We start from the raw sequence: 14,055 nt of genomic DNA, 5'->3' as shown, positions 1-14,055 counted from the left end.
TGTTCCCTTTAAGCATAGTTCATTTAAAAATGACGCCATCACTTCAAAATTAAAACAAGAAGGACGAAACTTTGCCAAACATAACCTCAAATACCATTGTATTAGGTAACAAAACATTCATATGTATATCTCATTTGTATAACCAATATAACCTTCATTAAACACAAGCCAAAATTTTATTTCTAGAGTGAAAAAATACGAATTATTTTTTCATCACTCACCTTTATAACTAGAATAAAATTGAGTATGAAAACACTGTTACTTTGCTCATACAACATAAAGCTCCACTGTTACCAACATCTCAACATCAAAATTTACCATCTAATAAAAAATGTCTCACTGTTATCCCTGTCTTAGTGTACCCACTTCTCCACTATAGCGAGACGAACCGCAAGGTAAACCACGAGTGACGTCACAGTAAACTTTCATGTCAAAACGTTACAATTTTTATCATTTGTACCTCGAACACAGTCGTCTCACGTAAAAATTTCAGTAATGCTACACCGAAATGTGTAATGTTCATCATTTGAGATTTTTAGAGTTTGTTAAGACATTACTGAAGACATTAAATTTTGAAGATTACGTAATACAAAGACTTAGAATTGTTATTAGATTTCATTGGCGTTCAAAGCTCGAAATAGAATCTTGAACAGACAGCAGTCAGTGACAGAAGTTTGGCAGAAGTTCGGTTATTAATTTGCTTCGCATTGCTCATAGGGTTAACTTTGTGGTGTTCTGCTTTACGTGCTCAGGCTCAAAGGCGGAATTGTTCTGCAATCGAATCTTCGTCTTAATCAGCCTCCAACCGATCTTCCGCATGTTTGACCTTCAAGGCCTTTTGATGAAGCCGAATTACATCTTCAAGTTTAGCGCTGCTTAGTAATTGAAAATGAATTAATTGATTTCTCTTCTTCGTCTAGAAATCGCCCGAAACATTCAGAGCATTTGGCGTGATTTGACTTACATTAGTATGTAAAGATGGTAGAATTTAGCAACTTATATATAATTTATTTCCAAGAAATAGTCTGCCCAGGCATCCTGGGTTGCCAAAAACACAGAATAACACACATATAAGAATAATAGCGATTACAGTAAAATAGGTGAGTCAAATTGAAATGTGAACTAGGAGCTTAAATTTAAGAAATAATAAATTTGTACATATATTGTAACAATCACACACTAACGGATAGAAAGAGGGAGGGGATTATGATATTCCGTATAAATGATTCTTCAGAATTGCCACAGACCCTTTAATGCTAGAAGTAATTATTTTTGGAATGATGTCATGGATTCCAAATGTTTTGATAGTGTTTACAGTTGATCGTGGGATGGTGCCCCTCGCTCCGATCATTAAACCATGTACTTCCCAGGTGCCTTCCATCTGATATTTTTCACGAAAATACGGAATAGTAGGCTCATAAATTTGTTGTTTCTCTTTGTTGACCTCAGAGGGTTGGGTCTGGCTCATCTCAAATCTAACAGTTGGGTCCAGTATAAAGCCTTTACTGTTAGTCTTGTCTAGAGCCACGATGTCCGCTCTTCTAATTCCGCTGCCTTCAGACGCAACGCAGTGCACCTCTTCATGGACCTCGAAGGATCTTTTTCTAAGGGCTTGTGCTATTAGTTTTCGGATATTATGATGGCGTAAATTTCTCAGGAGTATAACACTTTAAAATTCAACAACAGCAATTTTAATGTAACAATTTAGCATTTTGTAGCTTTTTGGGATAGAACATCTTTAATGGAAAGTTTGGTGGCTGAAATTCAATAGGCCCTATCATCATTGTATTAACATGTTCATTCTCAGTTAAAATTCTTGAAGATAATAAATAGGAACCTTATTCTCTTCCAGGACATATGGAGGTAAGGTTAGTTGTTCATACACTATATGTATTTGTATTATTGAAACCTGGTTGAGTGGAAGAGAAGGCCTCATGGCCTTAACTCTGCCAGGCAAAATAAACGTACTACTACTATATTGGCGTAACATCATATTTGGCGCGTGGCAAAGATAATATCAGGGAAAACCTGCATCTTGTTTGTGCTCCAGTTGACGTTCTGTTCAGGATTCAAAATTAAACCACAGACACTGTTGAACATGTATTCTAATGATAAAGATTGATACTAGGATGGCCTTTGCTACAATTTAAATTATTTGTTCATTCATTTATTTCATTTAATTTTATTGATACTGGCGGAGTTAAGACCACAAGGCCTTCTCTTCCACTCAACCAGTATAAAAATACATACAATAAAAAATAAATCCATGGTGCAACAGCCCATGAAGGGCCAAGACCGACCAGTCGGTTACTGGCCTCACATTCATATGCCGAAACAGAGGTGGACGATTATCCAATCAGTATGGAGGTATCTTGTGGTTAGTACGATGACACCCCAGCCGTTATAGCATGAAAGTCTGTATTAGATTACCCCTGCTTTTTTTTTACTGTATCGATTTAGCCCCCCATGTATGGTGGATCCCTATCACCACGTCATGGTGCGTCCTCAGGTTGCGGATCGAGGAGACGGCCTCCAGCTATGGAGGGTAGCTGTGAATATATTGAATAAGCAGTCGCGGACAGCCGATGAGGGGTGGTCCTCCAGCTTGGGGGTTGGGCGAAGGGCTGACAACCCATCACCGTAAAAAACAGCTTGTTACGAATCCTTCAAATAAGCCTCGGAATGGGACTGATTCTCTGGCACGACCGTTATATTACGGGTTGTTCTTTATGGTTTTGAAACTTGGACTCTCATTTTGAGAGAGGAGCATAGGTTAAGAGTGTTTGAGAATAAGGTGCTTAGGAAAATATTTGGGGCTAAGAGGGATGAAATTACAGGAGAAAGGAGAACTGCACGCATTGTATTCTTCACCGGATATAATTAGGAACATTAAATTCAGACGTTTGAGATGGGCAGAGCATGTAGCACGTATGGACGAATCCAGAAATGCATATAGAATGTTAGTTGGGAGGCCGGAGGGAAAAAGACCTTTAGGGAGGCAGAGATGTAGATGGGAAGATAATATTAAAATGGATTTGAGGGAGGTGGGATATAATGATAGGGAATGGATTAATCTTGTTCAGGATAGGGACCAATGGCGGGCTTATGTGAGGGCGGCAATGAACCTCCGGGTTCCTTAAAAGCCAGTAAGTAAGTATCGATTTAGCCCTACTTGACCCTAACTGTCCCTTATACAATCATATACATTCTGAAAACTTGGCAACCCTAATTGAAAGATTGAAATGGGAGCAAGTTAAGAATGAGGAAGAGAATCCAAAAGGCAAAGTAAGAAAGAGGAGAATGGTGAGTGGAGTGGACAAAGGCGAGGGAAGAAAACGAAGACAGAGGAAAGTGTAGTGGAAAAAACGTGGAAAATAAGAGAAAAAGAATGAAACAGTGAGAGGAGAATGAAGTGAAGTAGCAGGATGAAAATACTTTTACAAGAAGATTTTCTGGGCAACATGTATGAAATACGAATAGACAATGATCACTTTCTTACTGCTGGTGTAGAGGACGGCGATCTAGATGGGAGTTACAAGACTTAAAAAAAATTCCTCCAGCTCCAGTAGCTATTGGATTCCACTTCGTATGTTTTACGGTTGCCATTTCAGAATCGTAAAATGCAGGGCTTTAAAAGAAATATGTCTCTCTAGTGACATTAACGGCAGAAGCGAACATAACCTATACAAACAGCTTGAGCTATTCCGTATGCCGAGTGTGACGAACGGAAGTCTCTGTACCAATATTTAATCCTCGGCAATCAACAAAGAGGTACCAGAATGTTGCTTATCTCAGACTGATTGGAAATGTATGTCGTGGCTGGAATAGTTCCGAAACTAAAAGCATTAAGTTCATTTGTAGATTACTCAAGTGATTGATTTTATTCACACTGAATGGTGTTGCAAAATGGAAAAAGGAAAATATAATTGGAATTCTGATTTCACACAATAAACAACTCACAACTCTACTATTTGTAGATAACCAGGTTGTAATATCCAGTACAAAAGATAACCTACAAAAAGCAACAAATGCACTTACAAAAATAATACAAGAATGCAATTTAATAATATCTATACAGAAAACAAAGTCAATGGTATTTAAAGTTCAGTCAGCGATAAAAAGCAAAATTGTCAACAGTAACCAAATTATTGAACAGATAATTTAAAAAGTTGTGTATCAAGTGCAAATTAAAATTAAGGTGACATTTAACATTTAATTTTTTAAGGTGACATGTATTTATTTAGCCTGACGAGTTACTTCCTTGGTTTGAATTGTAAATTATTTAAAAATAGCGTGTAAGAGGGCCTTAGACTAGAAATGTTTAGTTTAAATGTAATTCTGTTTATAAGTATTCATAAGGGTGTAATTATTTGACTTATTTGAACTGTTTTATGAGTGAAGCGAGGTGAGTCAGTGGAGTTATGGTTTTACAGTGCAGTGAATAGTTCCGATCAGTGATAATTTATAGCGTCAATGAAATGTGTTATGTGTGTCAGTGAAATGTGTGCTAAAGTGTCAGTGAAATGCGTCATAGTGCCACTACAGTGAGTGAGATAAGAATAAAGTGAAAGACTATTGAAACTTATGTAGGGCCTATACATAATTATGTAGGTTGTAATGTAAAATTAGTTATTTTATTTATGTTTTATTATTATTGTGTATTCTTATTGTATTGTGTATAAAATTGTATTGTGTATTGTATAATTGTATTGTGTATTGTAGATTTATTGTGTATTGCTTATCATTTGTTTTTTTGTGTGTATTGTTTATATTGTATATACCACTGCCACCGGGTGCTTGTCCACTTGCAGTGTAAATAAATACATCATAAATCAGTTTAAATATTTAGGTAATATTGCTTCATATGAAACTGAATTTGATATTAACTATCAATTAAACAATTTCATAAAGGTTACTGGTGTTATTAACAATGTGTTTAAATAAAAATAAATTTTAACTGAATCCCGAATAAAATTGTACAGAGTGTTCGAGCCAAGATGCCCTCAAATAAAGTTTAAATAAATCAAGTAGGGGAGAGTTGGGTATTATCGGACATCGGGTAATATCGGACAGTGCATTTCTTTCATCTACCACTAGATGATAGTACCTGAATGACATGGTTACGTTTCTGTGATAATAATAATAATAATAATAATAATAATAATAATAATAATAATAATAATAATAATAATGATGATGATTTATTTTAGCTGGCAGAGTTAAGGCCGTAAGGCCTTCTCTTCCACTCAACCAGCAAAAAGTGTACAGACATATGCATGAACTTACAAAAAATTCAACAATTTGATTAAGTGAGAGTTACATGTATACAAGAGTTATTTACGAATTAAACAACAAAATACTATGAACTATTAATTAAACACTGAAATGAACTGTGTAGCAGAATTAAGCTAAAATACATAGAATGTTAATATATTTCAAATAATATTAGGTAATAGAAAGAGATTATTACGAGACAATTTTGAAAATACAGCACTATCAGGATGATGTCTAAAGAATGAAGTAACAATGTAGTTTAAATCAGTAAGATTGGAGTGAAATGCTAATAAGGTTATCTTTTAAGCTGTTTTTAAATATGTTTATTGTCTTGCAGCCCCTAATACTTTGTGACAAGGAATTCCATTGACGCGAGGTGAATACTGTAAAAGATGATGAATAACAAGATGTTCTATGAAGAGGTATACTTAGCGTGCCACAGATAAGTGATCTGGTATTTACGTCGTGGTTAGAGTATAGATAGTAGAAACGAGATAGATAGTAGAAACGAGATGTCGCATACAAAAACGTAAAAATGTTGTTCAGGTACTACCATCTGATGGTAGATGAAAGAAACGCACTGTCCGATATTACCCGAAGTCCGATACTACCCAATTCTCCCCTAATACAATATATTACGACAGAATATCAAGTTTTCTGTGCGAAAAGATCTATTTTAATCTTACTTCAGTTCTCATATAGCATTAAGTTTATCTAGAGAAACTACAATTTAAAATAGTGAAGGAATTATCCAAATCGGTTAAGTAGCTTCTGAGATTACTTCATACAAACACACAAAGATTCTCTGTATATTAATAAACATTTATATATTCCCATCATAGAATACAAACCTCTCCCTATAAAAATAGTGTTAAAAGAATAATATTCTCCGTTTGTTGTGTACAAGGCCGCCTTAAATAAATGGAGTCATTTGTTTTCATTTCATTATAGCCTATTAGTCTGAGGTGACGGTGATAAAACATATTGTTATTTTAAAACTCGTGTATCTCGTTAAATATCAGTCTTATCAAAATTTTTCATAGAAAAAAACGTATCGGAAATCGTTTTCAAAGAAACATTTGTTATGTGATATTTTTCATGGAAATCGGTAATAAGCGAGACATTTCGATTTATTTAATTCAGGTCTCCTTATAACCGACCTTTTAATTAAAGTATTTTGAATAACATATAGCCTAAAATTTAAGTTAGAAGGAACTTAATTTGTTTTCCAATTTTCATAAAAATCGGTTCAGTCATTATCGCGTGGAAGGGTAACAAACATCCAGACAGACAGACAGACAAACAAAAATTTAAAAAATTCGATTTTCGGTCTCGCGATAGTTAATTAAGCTTATACATATTAACATCAATTATTTTTGGAAAAGCGAAAATTATCAGAAAAATTTTGGTTACAGATTTATTATTAGTATAGATGTTGATGATGTTGATGTTTATTGACTTTTGTGGCTTTGAGCCAGAGGCCGTTTTAGGGTCTTATACGCGCAGGACGCCCTCTCCAGCCATTGTATATAAATAATAATAAATATATATTTACATACTGTATATGACACTATTTCTGGCATAAGTGCCAGTAGGTGTGTGAGTGCAGTGATTGGTTTTTTTTATTTATTTTATTTTTTTAATTATTTTGGTGTAGGGCCTATGCCTAATTTTTAATTTGCGATGCTTAAGGAATGGTGAACGGGACAAGAGTTCGGGGTAAAAGATATCAGTTGATAGACAGCATTAAGGTATTATATGGGGAGATTAAGAGGAAAGCAAGAAATTGGAAAGAATGGGAAATGCTGGGTTTGCAGTTAAAGACCTGCTCTTGGGCAGAACACTGTACATACATACATACATACATACATACATACATACATACATACATACATACATACATACATCTGTCATTGCAAGTTATCTTGAACCTTACATCCCCTAAGTCTGTCTTTGGAACTGCTCGGTACGGCGTGTACTCATCAACGTAACGACACGGCAAGGATGCCCCTCCCTCGGGTAACGTGACTCTTTTCAAAAAACGTTGGTTCTTTTACTTTACGGCTCTCTACTGTAAAAGAACTTGGTTCAATACAGACATCAACTTCTCTCGATACTCCGGTTTTGAGAGGAGAACATAGTTTCGTAGCAAGCTTTAATTAACCTGTAATAACTAAGTATTTAAATATAATCGCGTGTACACTCCTCTCTCATCCGGGCTGAGGACCGGCAATGGAGGAGTTACTACAGCTACTTCTATACATTATATAGGCCTGCATGACTTACACCTTCAGCTAATATGTACATATTCTTATAACAATATTTTACAGGCTTATTATTTGAATTTACATTAATTTACAATCATACACAATCCATATCCCTATCATTGCTGCCATCATCGCTTGTTCCAAAATTAACTATTTCGTCAATGGCATCATCCATTCGGAATTATCTTCTTAATCGTAGGTACTACTTTCTGAATACGATAGAATTCTTCGATTGTATCCCGAATAACATGTTGATCGAAGTCGTCCACTTCAACTTTACATAAGTCTAATTCTGTAATGAAATAATATGTTTAGTAGAACTATAAGAAAATAATAACTTGCAACAGTAATTCATTATGTCGCTCTCAATACACACACTATTGTACATAACTATTATAGCAATAATTTCTAAACATTACATACCTATTCTTTCCCGGAGTAGTGTGAGGTTCATTCGGTTGTAATTCAATATTATTTTTAATTCTCTTCACGGAACTGATACTTTTGCCAGAGTATTTAGCCGCTCTCTCATATTCCTTAGCATGAGGTTCCAGCAAATATTTGTTTAATTTTTCCTCCTCGCAACGCTTAATTTTATTATATTTGCGATAATTTCTCTTTCTCGGCTATGGATAACAGCGTTACTTTTTCTCCGCGGTGGTGTGATTTCACCATAATTACTACCCTGTGGTTGCTGCTCCATGGTAACACTACTGGTACGCAGTGAAGGAAATAGCTCTATGTTTCTTGACAAGAGATTATGCTGCGGAGCATGCGCAAACAACTCAGTTGGCTCCACCCACGTTACGCGCTTCCTTCCCTCTGCCCCTCTGTCCCCGCTCAGAAGGTTCAAGATAACTTGCAATATCAGTACATACATACTTTTTTTTTAGATATTTAATTTTCCTCTTCCGGTGGCAGAAGCGTCTGAATGGTTATGGAGACTTTCAGGGTGTTATTTTATTGATCTGCCTCTCTGTTGCTGTCGTGTGTCCTCTCAGACAGTATTCAAATTTCCAACACGTGTGTGCTGTTTTGTTTGTGTGTTTTAGTTAGGTGGTTGGGGCTGGTGGTAGTTGTAGGGGAGTTTCTCCAGTGTTGTTCTGTTCGGTGGATTTGTGAAGATGTGTTGTGTATATAGGCTACGCGATTTACTGCCGAATGTGTGTATTTCCTGTTTATGTTGTTTAGGTGTGTGAAGAGTGGCTTTGTTTATAGATGAAATATTTCATACCGTGTTTTGGGAAAGCCTTTAATTTAATACCTAATATTCTCAGTGAGTTTAAGAGAGCAGTGTATTGTGATTATAAATGATTGAAAGAATTTCAGTTTTGTCCTTTAAATATGCATAATTTTGACCCGAATAAATGTAACATTTTAAAATTAATTTTCAGAACGAAAAGTTATATTTGTTCTGATCAAATTTATGCACATTTAAAGGACAAACCTAAAATTCTTTCAATCATTCATTATCATAATACACTGCTCTCTTAAATTGACTTAATACTCGTATATTGGGAATTAAATCAATGGCTTTCCCAAAACACGCTGTGAAATATCTCTTAATATAAAACAATATTAATCCTCATACGACTCTCTGGAGACTGTTGAAAGAGTATCAATTGTATCCTTATAATTTGCAACGTGTACAGGCCCTGTCACCAGCAGATTACCCTGCACGAGTTAGGTTCTGTCAGTGGTTCTTGCAGCAGTGTGTCAATGAGACATCGATGTGAGGTCTGTATCCAAGCAGGAGGTGGACATTTTGAACATCTTCTGTAATGACAACGACCTGCGGAAAGAAAAACGTTCCGGTGAATTGCAATGTTGTGAAGGCCATAACTCGGAAATGAAGCATTTCCGGACACATGTTGTAATGAACTATTTTGATTGTCTACATGTGGGAAATACATACCTGAAATTATGCCCCGTATTTTTGAAACACCCTGTATATATATATATTTTTTTTTTCAATTTTAATCATGCATTTTTGGTTATTTTCAGTACATATATCCTGGTTTTCAGATGTAAACGTGCATGCATATTTTGCCGTTTTTAGTGCATATGAATCCGCTCCCTACTAATTAAGACCTGAAATTAAAATTGAACGAAAATAGTTTAGGGTACAGTATTATGTATTTGAAATATCCGGGAGGTGGAGAAAACTTGTAACTCCAGGGTTGGTCTACTCTTTTCGGTTAATCACTTCGTGTTATCGAACATACCTTTTTAGCCCCAGAAGCAACATCTGCCATTTACGAGTTGATTAAACTATCTGAATCATTTAAAAGTCATATTGAGTTCAGATAAGTTTGTGAATGATGATATCAGATAATTAGTTTTTATTTTCAGTCAATCACTTATCATGTTAAGATGGCAGAAGTAGATTCTGTTACATCAAGTTACAAATATTAATATACATCACGAATATTTTCGACTTACTTTTCAAGTCATCTTCAGGTGATAGTTTACTAACAAACAAGTACAGTACATTTGACGTTGGTGAAAAATATAAAGATAAAACACACTTAAAAACACAAGTAAAAAATTTTAACCTTGCTTACTTTTCTTAAAGTGGTTAAATGGCGTACATGGTATTAAAATAACATTCAGATAGAAAACCTTTCAATAAATGTAGTTATAATTTATACAGTATATTAAAATGGCAGGCAATGTGCCAGAGTTGTAAAATTAAAATAGTTTGAAAATTATTATTATGTAAAACTGAAGCTAAGGCTTGTTCATTATAAAGTTCAATATATTGGAAGACTGTAGTAAAATGGATGTGAAAGAAATTCTCGGTCTATTTCTCATTTTTAAATAGAACTATAAATGATTGGAATGACCTACCTGCAGCGGTCTTTGAGGGCTGTTCTTCCTTAAGGAGATTCAAGAATAATTTAAAAAGTTGTATATAAAGTGAAAATTAAAATTAAGGTGACATTCAACATTTAATTTTTTTAAGGTGACATGTATTTATCTAGGCTGACGAGTTTACTTCCTTGGTTTGAATTGTAAATTATTTAAAACTAGCGTGTAAGAGGGCCTTAGACTAGAAATGTTTAGTTTAAATGTAGTTCTGTTTATAAGTATGCATAAGGATGTAATTATTTGACTTATTTGAACTGTTGTATCAGTGAAGCGAGGTGAGTCAGTGAAGTTATGGTTTTACAGTGCAGTGAACAGTTCCGATCAGTGATAATTTATAGCGTCAATGAAATGTGTTCTATAGTGTCACTGAAATGTGTTGTAGAGTGTCAGTGAAATGTGTGCTAAAGTGTCGGTGAAATGCGTCATAGTGCCACTACAGGGAATGAGATGAGAGTAAAGTGAAAGACTATTGAAACTTATGTAGGACCTATAGATAATTATGTAGGTTGTATTGTAAAATTAGGTATTTTATTTTATGTTTTATTATTATTGTGTTAAATTGTATTGTGTATTATTATTGTATTGTGTGTAAAATTGTATATGTGTTGTAAAACTGTATTGTGTATTGTAAATTTTATTGTGTATTGGTTATCATTTTATTGTGTATTGTTAATATTGTATATACCACTGCCACCGGATGCTTGCCCACTTGCAGTGTAAGTAAATACATAAGTACTTGGGAAAATATTCAGAAAAAGGAATAAACCAAAAAATATATTCGCCGCGGTGATATATATTAATACTTGTAACTTGATGTAACAGAATCTACTTCTGCCATTTTAACATGATAAGTGATTGACTGAAAATAAAAACTAATTATCTGATATTATCTGGATCATGGTCAGTATGACACAAGATTATCTCTTAAACGGAATATATGCTTATAGGGAATCAAGGGATACACTCATACCCTAATCGTTAAAGAAAGGGAGAGAATCGAACCAAGACCTCCCGTATTTATGGTCGAAAACAGGTACTATTTAAGCTCTCAGATTACTTATCACATTTCAGTCTTTAAATTTCTTACGAAATTAATCAAGTTCCTCTTCCAGTAAAGGGGCATTAAATCGTAAATCTGTCCAAATCGGAGTTCAATTCCCATCTGGCGTAGTGCAGGGCAACTAATGTGTTAGAACAATGTTTGCGATATTCACGCCTGTCAAATTGGTGCAGAATTGCTACTCCTGCATACGTTCTATGCTGCTCACCCGTGTGTGAAAACGACTGATATTATTTGATGGCTACTGTGACTGCTTACGGTTTCACAAGAGTGAGAAAGAAAAAAAAACAGTTATTATCTTCCTAGTTTCTTCAAACAATAAAACAATAAACCAAAACGTGGCGCATCTCCACAAACGACTGTTGGTGTTCCACTGTTTGAATTATTTAAAAAAATCATTATTTATTCATTCAATTCGACGAACGTGTCGGAATACGAACATCTCGAAGAAATAAAACCTCCCCAAGCATAGTGGCTTTTAAACTGAATCCCTGTCTTCGATTGGCTGGTTTGTACGTCCCCGCGTGTATGCCGGACTCCTATTGGCGGGCCCGGTTTGTTCCCCCCTCTCTCTTCGCATCCTCTCTCGTACAGCCGGCGCGGTTGGATCTCCGACAAGGTAGAAGCAACGAGAGTCGGAGGCAGTACGAATGTCTGTGCATTGTGACTCCATTCTACCGCATTTTTAAGCAGAAATATAACAGAAAACTATTGTTTTGACCTTCTTCAGGTCGTTGTAACGTCGTCGTAGTGAAGGTGGATTGTTTCAAATCGAGTACTGTGTGCTGGGAGACGGACTATCGTTGTATTATCGGAACGGTAGGGAGGAGTGGTCTAGGCTAGACTGGGAATCAGGCGTCGGTGGAGTCTGTGTGGTCATTCAGGAAGGAATTCCTCAGCAGACTCAGGTTTTGTTCGCATCTCGAGGGGAATCCTCATCTGCAGGTGGAATTGCGAGGGAGAAATCAATCAATTGCGACACTACTGAAAGGTGAGTAGTGATATGTGTCTGTGTTTAAATGTGTGTGATTTTTTATTTATTCATCGCTTTTTTTCTTACGTGCAATTTTTTTTTTAAATCACACTTTTGAAATGCGAAGATTTTTATATACCGGTACCTAATTCGAATTCCGTAACGCGCGATAATATCGTTACTTTCGTGTGGGTGCAAAACGTGTTGTGTTACCTTTTATATTGCATGTTTGAATCGTCACAGTGATGCACTGGTGTACATTTTTTATTTTATAGCTCCCATGTAGTTTAGATTAGTATTTCCACAGTGAGAATGGATCAGTTTGGAATGCTGCAACGTTATTTATGTTTTTTTAAAACTCGTTTTAGTGTTCCCGCCATAGGAATTTATAACGGTACAGTTAGTTTCGATTTCGTTTAAAGCTCTAGGCCCAAATTTTACTTTCATTTGCTGAATGCAGTACATTTTATTTTAAAAAGTGTTACTGAAATTACTTTCTGTGCTTAAAATCTAAAGCGTCAATGATAAAAGCATTCCTAACCTAATAAATTCTCGCATTGAGGCGATATTAAATGTGTGTTCCTATATCCTATTACAGAGAATTATTTTCATCACTGTGTTTTTACAAAGGATACTTTACCCGATATAAGTATTTCCCTCCTTTGTTCAGCGGAATTAATTTCTGTCTGTATTAAAATACCTTAAAGGGAATTAACTTTTACCTGTAATAACAATTTATTCGTTCCTATGACAACATTTAATGCTCGGAAAAGCGCATACCTTTCCGTAACAAAACAAATGAAGTGTTTATTACGAAGCAATAAATCTCATAACGACTTTATCGACATTCCATTGTTTTATGATCATTATTTCTCTACATTGACTATAGAATGCGCTAAGCGTTCCAATATTGCGGAATTGCATAGCAAGTGTTTCTTGTTGTTGTGGGTTGCAACGAACTTGTAAGTTTGTGGCCTTCGCAATGTATTAACCTGATGGTTGAATGAATCGCCAGTATACACCTAGTGTATAGCGATGCTGGATTTATTTTTAGAACCACTGGCTTGCTGTCAAATAGAGTTGACGTCCCTAGAAAGAAAATACTGCAGTCCAGTGGCGGATTCATTTTCGTTGTAATGAGATACGATAGCTGCTATTCGTGCCTGCCCCCGTGTCCCAGAAAGACCTACACCAGCTGCATATCTCGATGCAGTGCAGTATAGCTGTTTTAACTCTTCCTTTCGTGCGGTTATGTTAGTTACAGGTCACTGTTTGGTACGTGTGTTTACAGTGCAGTCCGGCCTCACACGCACTTCCACAGGGAGGGAGAAGTATTTATGATTTTTTGCTCCTGCGTTATCGTTTAGCTTTTGTTTTGTGCGACCTACACTCGCTGGAATGTAGAAGTTATGGGGATTTAATGTTTTATTAAGATGGGAGCGCTTTTATCACGCTTTGTAAACACGCCCCTATTGTTACAGTTTTTTTTCTTCCGTGGAATTCATCATGATGCTGTCGAGCTAATCCATTCGTCAATAGTGACGTCAATGAACCTTTGTGGGTTCTGATTCTTTCAGTCTCTCACAATTCTAGTTTTTTTTTTTATTGGA

General features: G+C 35.5%; 1 protein-coding gene across 9 annotated transcripts in view; it reads left to right on the top strand.

Annotated features, from left to right (window-relative positions):
- Positions 1-12,097: 12,097 nt before the first annotated feature.
- tutl (immunoglobulin superfamily member turtle) overlaps positions 12,098-14,055 on the top strand; it is a 985,149-nt gene continuing 983,191 nt past the window's right edge. For all 9 annotated transcript variants that reach the window (XM_069819242.1, XM_069819241.1, XM_069819243.1 and 6 more), the window contains exon 1: positions 12,098-12,463. The gene's annotated coding sequence lies outside the window, so the exon portion shown is untranslated. The remainder of the gene's footprint in view (positions 12,464-14,055) is intronic.

Source organism: Periplaneta americana, chromosome 2, assembly GCF_040183065.1.
Source record: "Periplaneta americana isolate PAMFEO1 chromosome 2, P.americana_PAMFEO1_priV1, whole genome shotgun sequence".
Classification (NCBI taxonomy): domain Eukaryota; kingdom Metazoa; phylum Arthropoda; class Insecta; order Blattodea; family Blattidae; genus Periplaneta; species Periplaneta americana.
The sequence above is the reverse complement of the archived record's forward strand: the minus strand, read 5'-3'. Positions and strand labels throughout refer to the sequence as shown.